Below are 14539 nucleotides of genomic sequence, written 5' to 3' on the forward strand. Positions count from 1 at the left end.
TTGGGCTCAGATTGGATCCATAGCGCTTTGACAAAGTTCCCGGTATTTAAATCTATGTGAGCGGTTTGCTTTTCCGCTACATATAACTATATTAAACTGATTATATACATAGAATTGACACTGAATCAGACATGTGATACAATAAAGTAGTATTGATGTATCAAGGCCGTGTGTGTAAGAAACGGGAGTGTGTTTGTGTGGGTGTTTGTGAAGAAAGAAGAAACGGGCCTCAAAAGAAAACGGAGTTCATGCAAAGTGTGACATGGGTCGGACTTGGGCGGTGAAGAGTGAGGCTTGTCGGCTCCAACGGGATGGGAGGAAGGGGCTGCCGCAGAAAGGCCGGGGGAGATGGCCTGAGGAGACGGAGCGGCCGCTGGAAGGCCGGAGCTAGCCTCTTGCCCCCCGGGGCTGGTGTGACCCACTTGGATCGGGGGGGGGGGAGCTGCACTCAAGGGAGTGTGAGATCCTGCCCCCTCTCCTCCTTCGGAGCCTGCTTCTTCCCCCACAATGCCTGCGAGTTGGTCCTCTCTCTCTCCTTCCTCCAGGCTGGTGCAGGCAGAAGCTACAGAGAGTAAGGGATTTAGAGCAAATTGTAAGGCTTGTCAGCTCCAACTGTGTGGGTGTGGGTTAGTCTTCTTTGAAAGAGAGCCCAGGCACACAAGGGCTGAAGATACCATACGGCTTTAATGTTCAGAATACAAGAGTCTGCTCCACTGCCCGTGTATATAGGCCTAGCTACAGTATCATCAGGAGCCTCCGGTGGCTCAGTGTGTTAAAGCGCTGAGCTGCTGAACTTGCAGACCGAAAGGTCCCAGGTTCAAATCCAGGGAGCAAAGTGAGTGCCCGCTGTTAGCTCCAGCTTCTGCCAACCTAGCAGTTCGAAAACATGCAAATGTGAGTAGATCAATAGGTACCGCTCCGGTGGGAAAGTAGTGGTGTTCCATGCAGTCATGCCGGCCACATGACCTTGGAGGTGTCTATGGACAACGCCAGCTCTTCAGCTTAGAAATGGAGATGAGCACCAACCCCCAGAGTCGGACACAACTGGACTTAACGTCAGGGGGAAACCTTTACCTTTACTGTATCATCAATCACTCTAGAGTCCCTTTCCCCCCACCTCAGGGCAATTGGGTTTTATGGCTGGTTCATGTGTCCTGTCCTCCCTTTTCGCCCATGGCCATGTGCTCTCCGTCAGTGCTCTGTGTCCGGAGATGGCATGAGATGGGGATCATGGCATCAGATTCTGATGAGTTGACTTGGGTTCATTTGAGTCAAGTTGGGTTCACTTGACTTGAGTTGGGTTCCGTTGAGTTGTCCAAGATTTAAGTTGCATTCATTTGGGTTCCATTGAGTTGAGTTGGATTCTGATGAGTTGTCTTGAGTTCCATTGAGTTGAGTTGGGTTCCGATGAGTTGTCCAAGGCTTGAATTGTATCCAGTTGGGTGTAAGGCTTGTCAGCTCCAACTGTGTGGTGTGGGTTAGTCTTCTTTTAAACAATACGCCAAGACACACAAGGGCTGGAGACACCTACGGCATTATTGTTTGGAATATGAGTCTGCTCTACTGCCCGTATATATAGGCTTAGCTACAGTATCAAATCACCCTGGAGTCCTGGCGCCTGGAGGTTGCCCATTCCCACCTTCCAGAGTCCCTTTTCCCCACCTCGGGGCAATTAATAATAATAATAACTTTATTTTTATACCCCGCCCCGTTTCCCCAAAGGTACTCGGGCCGGCTCACATGGGGCCTTGCCCGATACAACAATCAAATATCAATCACAAAGCCATAACACAATTAACCCAATAAAAACATCAACATCAGTAAAAACAATCATTAAAATGAACATGAATCATGCAATTAAAATCAGGGGACTAAATTCATAGATCCCGGGCAAAGTGCAGAAAATACCAAAATGGAGAGAGGTAATTTCACACTTAAAATGGACAATAAAGTGCAGTGTAATAATGGTAAGGCATCAGGGATGGGGCAATTATAGAATGGGCAGACAGGTCAATCCAACAACAATTAAATGTCAAAGGCCTTTTGAAAGAGCCAGGTTTTTAAGCTCTTCCGGAAGGAGAGGAGGATAGGGGCCTGCCTGATCTCTCTAGGGAGCAAGTTCCAAATCCGGGGGGCCACGACGGAGAAGGCCCTCTCTCTCGTCCCCACCAACCGCGACTGCGAGGGTGGTGGGAGCGAGAGAAGGGCCTCCCCCGACGAGTGAAGAGAACGTGCGGGTTCGTAGGGGGAGATGCGGTCTCTAAGGTAGGTGGGTCCCAAACTGTTTAGGGCTTTGTAGGTGATAACCTGCACCTTGAATTGAGCCCGGAAAGTAAATGGCAGCCAGTGGAGCTCCTTAAACAGAGGCGTTGAACGCGCCCTGTAATTCGCTCCGGTTAGAAGCCTGGCTGCCGAACGCTGTACTAGTTGTAATTTCCGGGCCGTCTTCAAAGGCAGCCCCACGTAGAGCGCATTGCAATAGTCCAGTCTAGAGGTAACTAAGGCATGGACCATCATGGTCAGATCAGACTTCTCGAGGTACGGTCGCAACTGGCGCACAAATTTTAATTGTGCAAAGGCCCTCCCGGCCACGGCCGACACCTGGGCCTCAAGCGTCAGCCCCTAATCGAGGAGGACCCCCAAGCTGCGGACCTGCGCCTTCAGGGGGAGTGCGACCCCGTCAAGCACAGGTTGCCACCCAATACCCCAATCGGACGTACGACTGACCTGGAGGACCTCTGTCTTGTGGGGATTAAGTCTCAGTTTGTTCACCCTCATCCAGGCCAACACAGCGGCCAGACACTGGTCCAGAATCCGAGGGGCTTCCTTGGATTTAGGTGGAAAAGAGTAGTAGAGATGGCACTGTACTCCAAAACTCTGGATAACCTCTCCCAGCGGTTTCATGTAGATGTTAAAAAGCATGGGGGACAGAATGGAACCTTGCGGGACCACACAGGTCAATGGCCAGGGGTCCGAGCAGGTGTCCCCCAGCTTCACCAACTGGGAACAGACCTCCAGGAAGGACTGGAGCCACTGGAGTGCAGTACCCCCAAGGCCCATCCCAGAGAGCTGTCCCAGAAGGATACCATGGTCGATGGTATCGAAAGCCGCTGAGATGTCCAAGAGAACCAGCAGGGTCACACTCCTCCTGTCCAGTTCTCTGTGGAGGTCATCCACCAAGGCGACCAAAGCCGTCTCGGTACTGTAACCAGGTCTGAAGCCAGACTGCGAGTAGTCCAGAAAATCCGTATCTTCCAAGAATCCCTGGAACTGAGGCAACCACCCGCTCCAAGACCTTGCCCAAGAATGGTAGGTTAGAGATTGGTCTGTAATTACCAAGATTGGTCGGGTCTAATGAGTTTTATGGCTGGTTCGTATGTCCTGTCCTCCCTTTTGGCCCATGGTCATGTGCTCTGTGCCAGCGCTTTGTGTCCGGAAATGGCATGAGATGGGGATCACAACATGAAGCGAGGAACCAACAAGGCGTCTCTCACCTGGCAAGACGGAACGAGGGTCCAGTAAGGCGTATCCGAATAACAATGGAAAATAAAGTGTGCAGGTGGGACCCATAACTCCTACAGCCTGAGATGGAGAATGTTTTGAAACCATGCCATAAGAACGGAAGGAACAGCACGTTCCCCGAAAGAAGGACTAAATCAAATGCCTCAAAGATTCAGCACGCTTTTTCAGAACTGCGGCAACGGAGCGTCCACACCTGTCGGGAGAACCTGATCACCTCTTCCGGGCAGGGTCTGTGAGTGTGAGTATGGATGTATGCATGTGCGTGTGGTGAGAGCTCTCTCTAGATGTGATTTTGATACGATTCTGATGTGATTATCAATAAATGTTACATGAAAAGTGTTAAAACCAAATTTGGCCTCTAAAAGCGCCTCACTGATCCCTCTGCTGCTGCTCAGTCGTTTAGTCGTCTCCGACTCTTCGTGACCTCATGGACCAGTCCAGGCCAGAGCTCCCTGTCGGCCGTCACCGCCCCCAGTTCCTTCAAGGTCAAGCCAGTCACTTCAAGGATACCGTCCATCCCTCTTGCCCTTGGTCAGCCTCTCTTCCTTTTTCCTTCCCTTTTCCCCAGCATCATTCTCTCCTCCATACTTTCCTGTCTTCTCATGACGTGGCCAAAGGGCTTCACCTTTGCCTCTCATCTCCTTCCCTCCAGTGAGCAGTCAGTCGGGCCTTCTTTCCTGGTGGATGGACTGGTCGGATCTTCTCGCGGTCCAAGGCACTCTCAGGACTTTTCTCCAACACCACAGTTCTTCCTTCGCTCAGCCTTCCTTATGGCCCAGCTCTCTCTCACATCCATAGGTCACTACTGGGAATACCATTGCCTTAGCTACGTGGACTTTCGTTGCCAGTGTGATGCCTCTACGTAAAGGGAAAGGTTTTCCCCTGATGTTAAGTCCGGTCGTGTCTGACTCTGGGGGTTGGTGCTCATCTCCATTTCTAAGCCGAAGAGCCAACGTTCGTAGACGCCTCCAAGGTCCTGTGGTCACTGGCATGACTGCATGGAGCACCAATGTTACATTCCTGCCGGAACGATACCTATTGATCTACTCACATTTGCATGTTTCCGAACTGCTAGGTTGGCAGAAGCTGGGGCTGGAATGGTCACTACCCTCACCCAAACCCCTCCAGTCATCAAATCTCGGCCTATCAGGTCTGTGTGCCAAGTTGGGCCCAGATCCCTCCGTGTTTGGGTTCACGGTGCTCTCTGGATGGAGGTGAACTACAACTCCCCCAAATCAAGGTGAATTCCCCCCAAAGGCCTCCAGTATTTTTGCTGGTCACGGGGGTTCTGTGGGCCAAGTCTTGTCCAATTCCATCATTGCTAGAGTTCAGAGTGCTGTTAGATTGCGGGTGAACTATACATCCCAGTCCCTACAACTCATAGAAACCATGGTGAATTCTCCCCAGACCCCCCCCCCCACTCTCTCTAGTATGTTCTGCTGCTGACCAGTTCCTCTGTTTGCTGTGCGCCATAGAAAAGGATGGGACGTAGAAGGGAATTGGCATGGCCCCGCCCACTGCCTCTCCCTTAACCCTTTCCTATTCTTTCCTGTGGCACACAGCAACTGGAGATTGAGGTTTGGGGAGTCCTGACCCTGACTGAGAGGAGTCGTAGGGAGTGGAACGTATAGTTCTGCTGCAATCCAAGAGCCCTGTGAACGCCAACAACGAAGGGCCTGGGACTCACTTGGCACACAGACCCAACACGGCCACCTTGGCATCCCGGGCCGGGCTGTGGTGCAGCCGGTTAGTAGCCATCTGCAATAAATCACGACTGACTGAGAGGTTGTGGGATCGAAGGCCGGGTCAGATTGAGTTCCCGACCATTAAGAGCCTGGCTCGCTGCTCACGTAAGCAGCTTGAAAGACAGTTGCATCTGTGGAGTAGGGCCCGGGCTGTGGCGCAGGCTGGTGAGCAGCCAGCTGCAACAAATCACTCTGACCAAGAGGTCATGAGTTCGAGGCCAGCTCGGAGCCTGCGTTTGTCTTTGTTCTATGTCAAGGCATTGAATGTTTTCCTTATATGTGTCATGTGATCTGCCCTGAGTCCCCTTCGGGGTGAGAAGGGCGGAATATAAATACTGTAAATAAATACATAAATAAATAAATAAATTCTAGGTACCGCTTTAACATGGCTGTTCTGTTGTGCTTTTGAGTAGACAAGTCTGTTATAACCTGGTCCATGTCTACACTGAAACTTGCCCTGCTCACTTTTGAGTTTGATTCCCGTTCAGATTCATCTTCCTTACCGGTTGTATCTATTTGATGTATGTCCTATTTGTAAACGGACACTCCCTAAATCAGTTTTAATTATCGCCCAGATGTGATCCTATATTGGACCTTTAATGCCCGGATGATTGTTTAACATTTTAACTTTGTCGATTTTAACTATGACCTGTTTAAATTGTTTTTAAATTGTGTTGTCTGAGGTCTAAATTGTTATTTTATGATTTTATGTGATTATATTGGGCTTGTTCCCCGGGTGAGCCGCCCCGAGTCCCCTGCTGGGGAGATGGAGGCAGCATGCAAAAATAAATTTATTATTATTATTATTATTGACACAACAACATTGTATGACACAGCAAACAAGATAGATATGCTGGATTTCGTGTCACAAAATCCACAAGTCAAACACTTCCCAAGTGTCTAGGACTGTGTGATGTATTTTCGGATGATGCGCGCAGATCCCAGTAGGGTGGCCTTTTGCAGTTGGCAGATCGTAATTTTGTCTATTGTTTCCAAATGCCGGCTGAGATCTTTTGGCACGGCACCCATTGTGCCCATCACCACTGGGACCACCTGCACTGGTTTTTGCCAGAGTCTTTGAAGTTCAATCTTGAGGTCCTGAGAGCGGCTGAGTTTTTCCTGTTGTTTTTCATCTATGCGACTGTCACCTGGGATGGCGACATCAATGATCCAAACCTTTTTCCTTTCCACAACTGTGATGTCTGGTGTGTTGTGTTCCAGAACTTTGTCAGTCTGGATTCGGAAGTCCCACAGTATCTTTGTGTGCTCATTTTCCAATACTTTTGCAGGTTTGTGATCCCACCAGTTCTTTGCTGCTGGGAGCTGGTACTTGAGGCATAAGTTCCAAGTTTTAGTCAATTGTTATGTTTTGTTTTTGTTTATAATTCTTATAGCATTTTATAGTGTTTTCAGTGTTTTATTGTACAATGTTTTATGCTGATTTTATATTGGAAACCGCCCTGAGTCGCTTTCGGGAGAGAGGGCGGTATACAAATAAACTTTTACTTACCCTGTTTCCCTGAAAATAAGACATCCCCAGAAAATAAGACCTAGTAGAGGTTCTGCTGAATTGCTAAATATAAGGCCTCCCCCAAAAGACCTAGCAAAGTTTTTGTTTGGAAGCATGCAGGATCGGTAAATGTACATACCATAGATTGTTGTACATGGATATAAAGGTAGTAACAAGAAATAATAATAATAATAATAATAATAATAATAATAATAATAATAATAATAACTTTATTCTTGTATCCCACCTCCATCTCCCAGAAGGGACTCAGGGCAGCTTACACAGGGACAAGCCAAACAACAACATAAATTTACATACAAACAGAAATTTAAAACAGTAATTTAAAAACAGCGTAGCAATAAAATATAATATAGAAATTCTTGAAAGGATTCACAGTTTGGTTATGCTGGTTTGTGATGACAACTACTGTACAGTAGATAATAAATTTTCATTTTTAAAAAATTCAACCATAAATGTGAACTCTTCTTTGTGGAAAAATAAGGCATCCCCTGAAAATAAGACCTAGCGCATCTTTGGGAGCAAAAATTAATATAAGACACTGTCTTATTTTCGGGATAAACAGGGTACTACTTACTTACTTACTTCCAATGAATCATTTGGGCCACATAGTTGTGCCTCTGTTTGTAGCCTGTCTGTGCGATTTTCTTACAGCAGCTGAGGATATGATCAATGGTTTCATAGAATCATAGAATCATAGAATCATAGAATAGTAGAGTTGGAAGAGACCTCATGGGCCATCCAGTCCAACCCCCTGCTAAGAAGCAGGAAATCTCATTCAAAGCACCCCCGACAGATGGCCATCCAGCCTCTGCTTAAAAGCCTCCAAGGAAGGAGCCTCCACCACGGCCCCGGGGAGAGAGTTCCACTGTCGAACAGCCCTTCTCACAGTGAGGAAGTTCTTCCTGATGTTCAGGTGGAATCTCCTTTCCTGTAGTTTGAAGCCCTTGTTCCGTGTCCTAGTCTGCAGGGCAGCAGAAAACAAGCTTGCTCCCTCCTCCCTATGACTTCCCTTCACGTATTTGTACATGGCTATCATGTCTCCTCTCAGCCTTCTCTTCTGCAGGCTAAACATGCCCAGCTCTTTAAGCCGCTCCTCATAGGGCTTGTTCTCCAGACCCTTAATCATTTTAGTCGCCCTCCTCTGGACGCTTTCCAGCTTGTCAACATCTCCCTTCAACTGTGGTGCCCAAAATTGGACACAGTGTGATTCCAGGTGTGGTCTGACCAAGGCAGAATAGAATAAGGGGGAGCAGGACTTCCCTGGATCTAGACGCTATTCCCCTATTGATGAGGCCAGAATCCCGTTGGCTTTTTTAGCTGCTGCATCACATTGTTGGCTCATGTTTAACTTGTTGTCCACGAGGACTCCAAGGTCTTTTTCGCACACACTGCTGTCAAGCCAGGCGTCCCCCATTCTGTATCTTTGATTTCCATTTTTTCTGCCGAAATGAAGTATCTTGCATTTGTCCCTGTTGAACTTCATTTTGTTAGTTTCGGCCCATCTCTCTAGTCTGTCAAGATCGTTTTGAATTCTGCTCCTGTCTTCTGGAGTGTTAGCTATCCCTCCCAGTTTTGTGTCATCTGCAAACTTGATGATCGTGCCTTCTAACCCTTCGTCTAAGTCGTTAATAAAGATGTTGAACAGAACCGGGCCCAGGACGGAGCCCTGCGGCACTCCACTTGTCACTTCTTTCCATGATGAAGACGACGCATTGGTGAGCACCCTTTGGGTTCGTTCGCTTAGCCAATTACAGATCCACCTAACCGTAGTTTTGTCTAGCCCACATTTTGCTAGTTTGTTTGCCAGAAGGTCGTGGGGGACTTTGTCGAAGGCCTTACTGAAATCCAGGTACGCTACATCCACAGCATTCCCTGTATCGACCCAACTCGTAACTCTATCGAAAAAAGAGATCAGATTAGTCTGGCATGACTTGTTTTTGGTAAATCCGTGTTGACTATTAGCAATGACCGCATTTGTTTCTAAGTGTTCGCAGACCACTTCCTTGATGATCTTTTCCAGAATCTTGCCTGGTATTGATGTGAGGCTGACCGGACGGTAATTGTTTGGGTCGTTCTTTTTTCCCTTCTTGAAGATAGGGACCACATTCGCCCTCCTCCAATCTGCTGGGACTTCTCCCGTTCTCCAAGAACTCTCGAAGATAATTGCTAGTGGTTCTGAAATAACTTCCGCTAGTTCCTTCAGTACTCTTGGGTGTAGCTGATCTGGCCCTGGGGACTTGAATTCGTTTAGAGAGGCCAAGTGTTCCTGGACAACTTGTTTCCCTATTTGGGGTTGGATTTCCCCCAATCCTTCGTCCATTCCATGTTGCTGAGGTAGAAGATGGCTTTCTTTTTCTGAGAAGACCGAGGCAAAGAAGGCATTAAGTAGTTCTGCCTTTTCCCTGTCCCCTGTCGCCATCACCCCATCTTCTCCTTGCAGAGGCCCTATCGCCTCCTTTTTCTTCCTTTTTCTACCAACGTAAGCAAAAAAGCCTTTTTTGTTGTTTTTTATGTCCCTGGCAAGCCTGAGCTCATTTTGCGCTTTAGCCTTGCGAACCTTTTCCCTGCAGGTGTTGGCTATACGTTTGAATTCTTCTTTGGTGATTTCTCCCCTTTTCCACTTCTTGTGCATGTCACTTTTGAGCTTTAGCTCAGTTAGAAGTTCTTTGGACATCCATTCTGGCTTCTTTGCACTTGTCTTATTTTTCTTCTTTGTTGGCACTGTTTGCATTTGCGCCTTGAGTATTTCACTTTTGAAAAACTCCCATCCATCCTTAACTCCCTTGTTTTTTAATATTGGTGTCCATGGAATGCCGCTCAGTAATTCCTTCATTTTTTGGAAGTCAGCTCTCTTAAAGTCGAGAATGCGTGTTTGACTTGTCTTAGTTTCAGCATTCCTTTGTATTGCAAACTCCAGGAGCACATGGTCACTTGCCCCTAAGGATCCAACCACTTCAACTGTATTGATCAGGTCTTCCACATTTGTTAAGATTAGATCAAGAGTTGCTGATCCTCTTGTTGCCTCTTCTACCTTCTGGACCATAAAATTGTCTGCAAGGCAAGTGAGGAATTTGTTGGACTTTGTACTCTTGGCTGAGTTTGTTTTCCAGCAGATATCGGAATAATTGAAATCGCCCATGACTACTATATCTCTTCTTTGTGCCTGTTTGGTCAGCTGTTGACAGAAGGCTTCATCAAGTCCTTCATCCTGACTCGGAGGTCTGTAGTAGACACCCACGACAAGATCTTTTTGAGTCCCGGTTCCCTTGATTCTTATCCAGATGCTTTCTAGCTGGTTTCCCGGATTACAGTCTTGCATTTCTTCTGCAACGTAACTGTTTTTGACATATAAAGCTACTCCCCCTCCTCTCCCTTTTGTTCTATTTCTGTGAAAGAGGTTATAGCCCTCAATGGCTACATTCCAGTGATGGGAGTCATCCCACCAGGTTTCAGTGATGCCTATGACATCGTATGTGTGGTGCTGTGCTAAGAGTTGGAGTTCCTCTTGCTTATTTCCCATGCTCTGAGCGTTGGTGTAAAGACATGTAAGCCCCTGTGACCTCCCCTTGAGCTTTTTATTTGGGATTATTGTGCTCTCCGTACTTGGTCCTTGCTGTGTTGGTGCAGCCCTCCGTTTAGCCTTTTGGCGGTTCCCTGTGGTTGTGGGTAATATAGTGTTCGCCAGGCTGTTGTTCCCCTCCCCCAGTAGATCTAGTTTAAAGTGCGCCTGATGAGGTTTGTGAGTCTGTGTGCAAAAAGATGTTTTCCTGCTTGTGTGAGATGCACCCCATCACTTGCCAATAGGCCATCCTCCTGGAAGAGTAGACCATGGTCAAGGAAGCCAAAATGCTCCTCTTGGCACCATTTTCTGAGCCAGTTATTGACCTGTACTATTTTTCCGGCCCTTGTAGAGCCGTGTCCTACAACGGGGAGGAGGGATGAAAAGATCACATGTACATTATACAGTTTTAGCTTTGTTCCCAGAGCTCGAAAATCATTTGTGATCTTTTGAAAAGTATGCCTAGCAGTGTCATTGGTACCTACATGAATTAACATAAGGTGGGGAGGGTGATGGGGCTTTAGGAGCCTGCTGAGCCTCTGTGTGATATGGTGTATTTTTGCCCCCGGGAGGCAGCATGTTTCTCGAGCCATCCCATCCGGTCTGGAAATGATGGCTTCCGTTCCTCTAAGGAGGGAGTCACCTACTACCAAGACCTGTTTCCTTTGAGGATTGACAGGGTCCCTTTTGTGCAAGACAGTGTGTATGTCCTCTGAAGAGTGTTCCTGTTGAAGTGAATCATGCAGGTGTAAAGTGTTGTCCTCCTCCTCAACATCCCCAGTGCATTCATCAATGACAATCCATTGAGATACATCCGAGAGCCCATTACTCTCCCAAGGATGTTCCTGTTGCTCCTGGTCTACGATTGGGGATGAAGCATTTGCATGATTACATAAGTGTGAATGTGGTGATGCACTGTCCCCGTCCGGGCTATCCCCTGCACATTGATCAAGGGTGGCCCACTGAGTGGTATCTAAGAAACTGTGGTCCTCCACAAGATGTGTTTCCTGATTGTATGTTAATGGTGTTAGAATTTCAAATCTGTTGTGTAAATGCAGCTGAGCAGAGGAGTTCTGCGGAGGCTGCCTGGTCCTGTGTCTCCTTCTATGGGTGACCTCCTTCCAAGCCTGAGGGTTGTCTACCTGTGAGTTGATCTCCCCATAAGGATCCTGATCATGGTCATGGTGGTGTTGGTGTGATGCAGGCTGCAGATCTACAGCAGTGTGTTGTGCAGTGTCCAAGAAGAGCTCGAGTGCCTGAATGTCCTTAAGGGTCTTAATACGGTGCTCGAGCTGTTGGATCCTCTGCTCCATCAGAGTCATCTGTTTGCATTTGGAGCAGATGTAGTTGACTAGTTTTTGTGTGAAAAAGCAGAACATGCCACAGCTGGTGCATGTGGTGGCAAGTGTTTGCTGTTGGTCCATCTCTTGGTGAGTGCAGTGACCGAGGAGGATTGTGTGTTTTATGGGCAGAATGCTATCCACCTTCATGTGTGTGTATTTTTAAAGTTGTTTTGTTTATTGTATATACTGTAAGAATGTGTTTTACTGTAGTGGTGGGTTCGCGAGCGCCGTCAGGCGCGAGCGACACTGGCTCAGAAAGCTTCAACAGGAAGCCAACACTTTCAATAACAATAGCCTTGCCTCACCTTCCAAACAATGGCAGAACAGCAAGCCTTAATTACAGCTAGCCCACACTCAAGAATCAGCCCAGACTCAGGTTTTTAAAGGTAAAAGAGTCCAACAAACACAGGTTTTTAAGGCTTTTAAGGCTATCTAAGAAAAGAGTAGGCAATCTAAGAAAAGAGTGCACACTCTCAGGTTTTTGAGGAATTATTAGACAGACCTTACCTAAACCAAGGAGCAAGCTGCTTTCCTGCTTCCTCTCCTCACCTCTGCGTGAACTCGTCAGCTTCCTTGCATAGTCTGCATTTTGAGTCATCAGCTGATTTTTCGATCTTGGCCTGAATGGCCTTTGTCCTGATGTCTTGCTCCTGGGCTGCAAGGATCAGGCCTTCTGTCTCCTTCTTCGGGGTCCCATTCGTGAGCCAGAGCCAGGTCTTCTCCTTGTCAGCTTTTCCTTCAGTTTTGTCAAGGAACTTTCCATGCAATGTTTTGTTGTGCGAACTGTCAGCTCTAGTTTGTAGTGCGGTTTTCTTGTACTGGTTTTTTGTCTGCTGTGCTTTGAGGAGTTTCTGATTTTGACTTCAATCAAAGCAGGTTCTTCACTTTGCTTTACATATTCTGCCAGGGCATGTTCTTCTTCTTTGACTGCTTGTTTTACTTGTAAGAATCCTCTGCCCCCTGATCTTCTAGGCAGATATAGCCGGTCAACATCACTGCGAGGGTGCAGTGAATGATGAATGGTCATGGGTTTTCTTGTTTTTCTGTCCAAATTGTCCAGTTCCATCTGTGTCCAGTTTATGATGCCAGCAGTATATCTTATGACAGGTATGGCCCAGGTGTTTATGGCCTTGATGGTGTTGCCTCCATTGAGCTTGCTTTTGAGAATTTTTCTGTATTCTTTGCTGACCACAGTTTTCACATGTTCATGCTTGATGTTGTCCAGCTGTAATATGCCCAGATATTTATAGGCCTCTGGCTGGTGACACTTTATTGTTTGGCCATTAGGCATATTTATGCCCTCACTGTCAATGATTTTTCCCTTCTTCAATGCCACAGTCGAACATTTGTCCAAACCAAACTCCATGCTGATATCAGTGCTAAAAATTGGGACAGTGTTGTTGTTATTATTATTATTATTATTATTATTATTATTATTATTATTATTCCAATGGCTTTCCCATCCTGCCCTTCCTCTGGTCCTGGCCCATCAGTGGAGCTCTCCCTCCCTCCCCCCTCCCTCCTTGGATGGCTGTTCCGTGCCTGCAGGGGGCACCGTGGAGACCCTTGTGATGCGCTGCAGCATCTCCCTCTGAAGGCCGTTCCCTTCGGAAGCTCACTTTCCTGTTCGCAGCAGGAAGGAAGGCAGTTGCTGTTTCTCTCTCTCGTGGTTCTTGCTCCTTGCCCTTTGCTTTTGCAGCCTGTTGCTGTGTCGCCTGGTTTGGTCCACATCCTGGTGAGTCTTCTTCGCTCCTCGTGTGGGGAGGAGGGGAGGAACAGAGGGACCTAGGCGGGGGGAGGGTGTCCCTCTTGGTTCTCTTGGACCTCTCAGCTGCCTTATTTATTTAGTGTCAAAAGCATTGCATAATAAATAAATTTAAAAGTGATAAAATAATGGAAATCACAAGCAGCTAAATAGTTTTAGACCAAAAGCGGGCAACAGCGACTGCATTGTCAATAGCTTTAAACAACTCCTCCTCCGTGCATGAGGCTGGATATTGTGGGCAAGCATACATATGCAAGGTTGTTTGTCCTGCTCCACAGTCACACAATGGGGAGGATTCCTCCAGGGAGTGCCACCTTGCCAGGTTGTCTTTTGATCTGCCCACTCCGCTTCTGAGTCTGTTCAGGGACTTCCAAGTTGCCCATTCTTGGTTTGGCCCTGGAGGAAGGAAGACCCTCGTGGGGGGCCATCCAGTTGGGATTGCCTGGTTTAGCTGCCCAGAGGGACACCCTTGCTGTTGCTGGAGGAACATCAAGAGGAGGGAGTGGTGGTTCTCATGAAGCCCTTCCTTGATTTGAGTCTGGTGGGAGGAGGCTGAGAGTCATGCAATACGTGGCTTTCACAATGTTCGACCTTATTTCTCCCACTGTTAGCAGCAACTTCCCGTCGCACATCAGGAGAGGCAATGCCCGGGAACTTGTAGAGTTTATCATCAAGTGTGGGTTTAAAGCATCCTGTGATGATTCTGCATGTTTCGTTCAGTGCCTTGTCCACCTGCTTCGCATGGGCAGACTTGTTCCAGACAGGACAGGCTCACTCAGCAGTTGAGAAAGACAAGGCCAGGGCTGAGGTTCTTATTACTTGTGGGTCTGCACCCACTGCCAGTCAGTTTCCGCAGGATGTTGTTGCGTGCAGCTACTTTGTGCTTGGTGTTCATGCCGTGTTTCCTATATGTTAGTGTTCGATCTAAGGTGACACCAAGATATTTAGGATGGAAACAGTGTTCGAGCTCTTGGCCTTCAATACTGTAGACCACGGTCTCCTTCTGGGATGCCTCGTGGGAATGGGACTTGGGGGCACCGTCTAGCAGTGGGTCTGGTCCTTCCTGGAGGTATT

The 14539-nt window shown here is 47.6% G+C and overlaps 3 protein-coding genes across 3 annotated transcripts in view; 2 read left to right on the forward strand and 1 right to left on the reverse strand.

Moving 5' to 3' along the window:
* Positions 1–14539, forward strand: part of LOC134294598 (zinc finger and SCAN domain-containing protein 2-like) — a 239348-nt gene that overhangs the window by 98426 nt on the left and 126383 nt on the right. The gene's annotated exons all lie outside the window — the stretch shown is intronic.
* Positions 1–14539, reverse strand: part of LOC134294572 (zinc finger protein 658B-like) — a 139790-nt gene that overhangs the window by 36082 nt on the left and 89169 nt on the right. The window lies entirely within an intron of this gene.
* The window catches only part of LOC134294595 (zinc finger protein 84-like), a 141539-nt gene that overhangs the window by 29648 nt on the left and 97352 nt on the right, over positions 1–14539 (forward strand). The gene's annotated exons all lie outside the window — the stretch shown is intronic.

Source organism: Anolis carolinensis, unplaced genomic scaffold, assembly GCF_035594765.1.
Source record: "Anolis carolinensis isolate JA03-04 unplaced genomic scaffold, rAnoCar3.1.pri scaffold_17, whole genome shotgun sequence".
In the NCBI taxonomy this organism is placed as follows: Eukaryota; Metazoa; Chordata; class Lepidosauria; order Squamata; family Dactyloidae; genus Anolis; species Anolis carolinensis.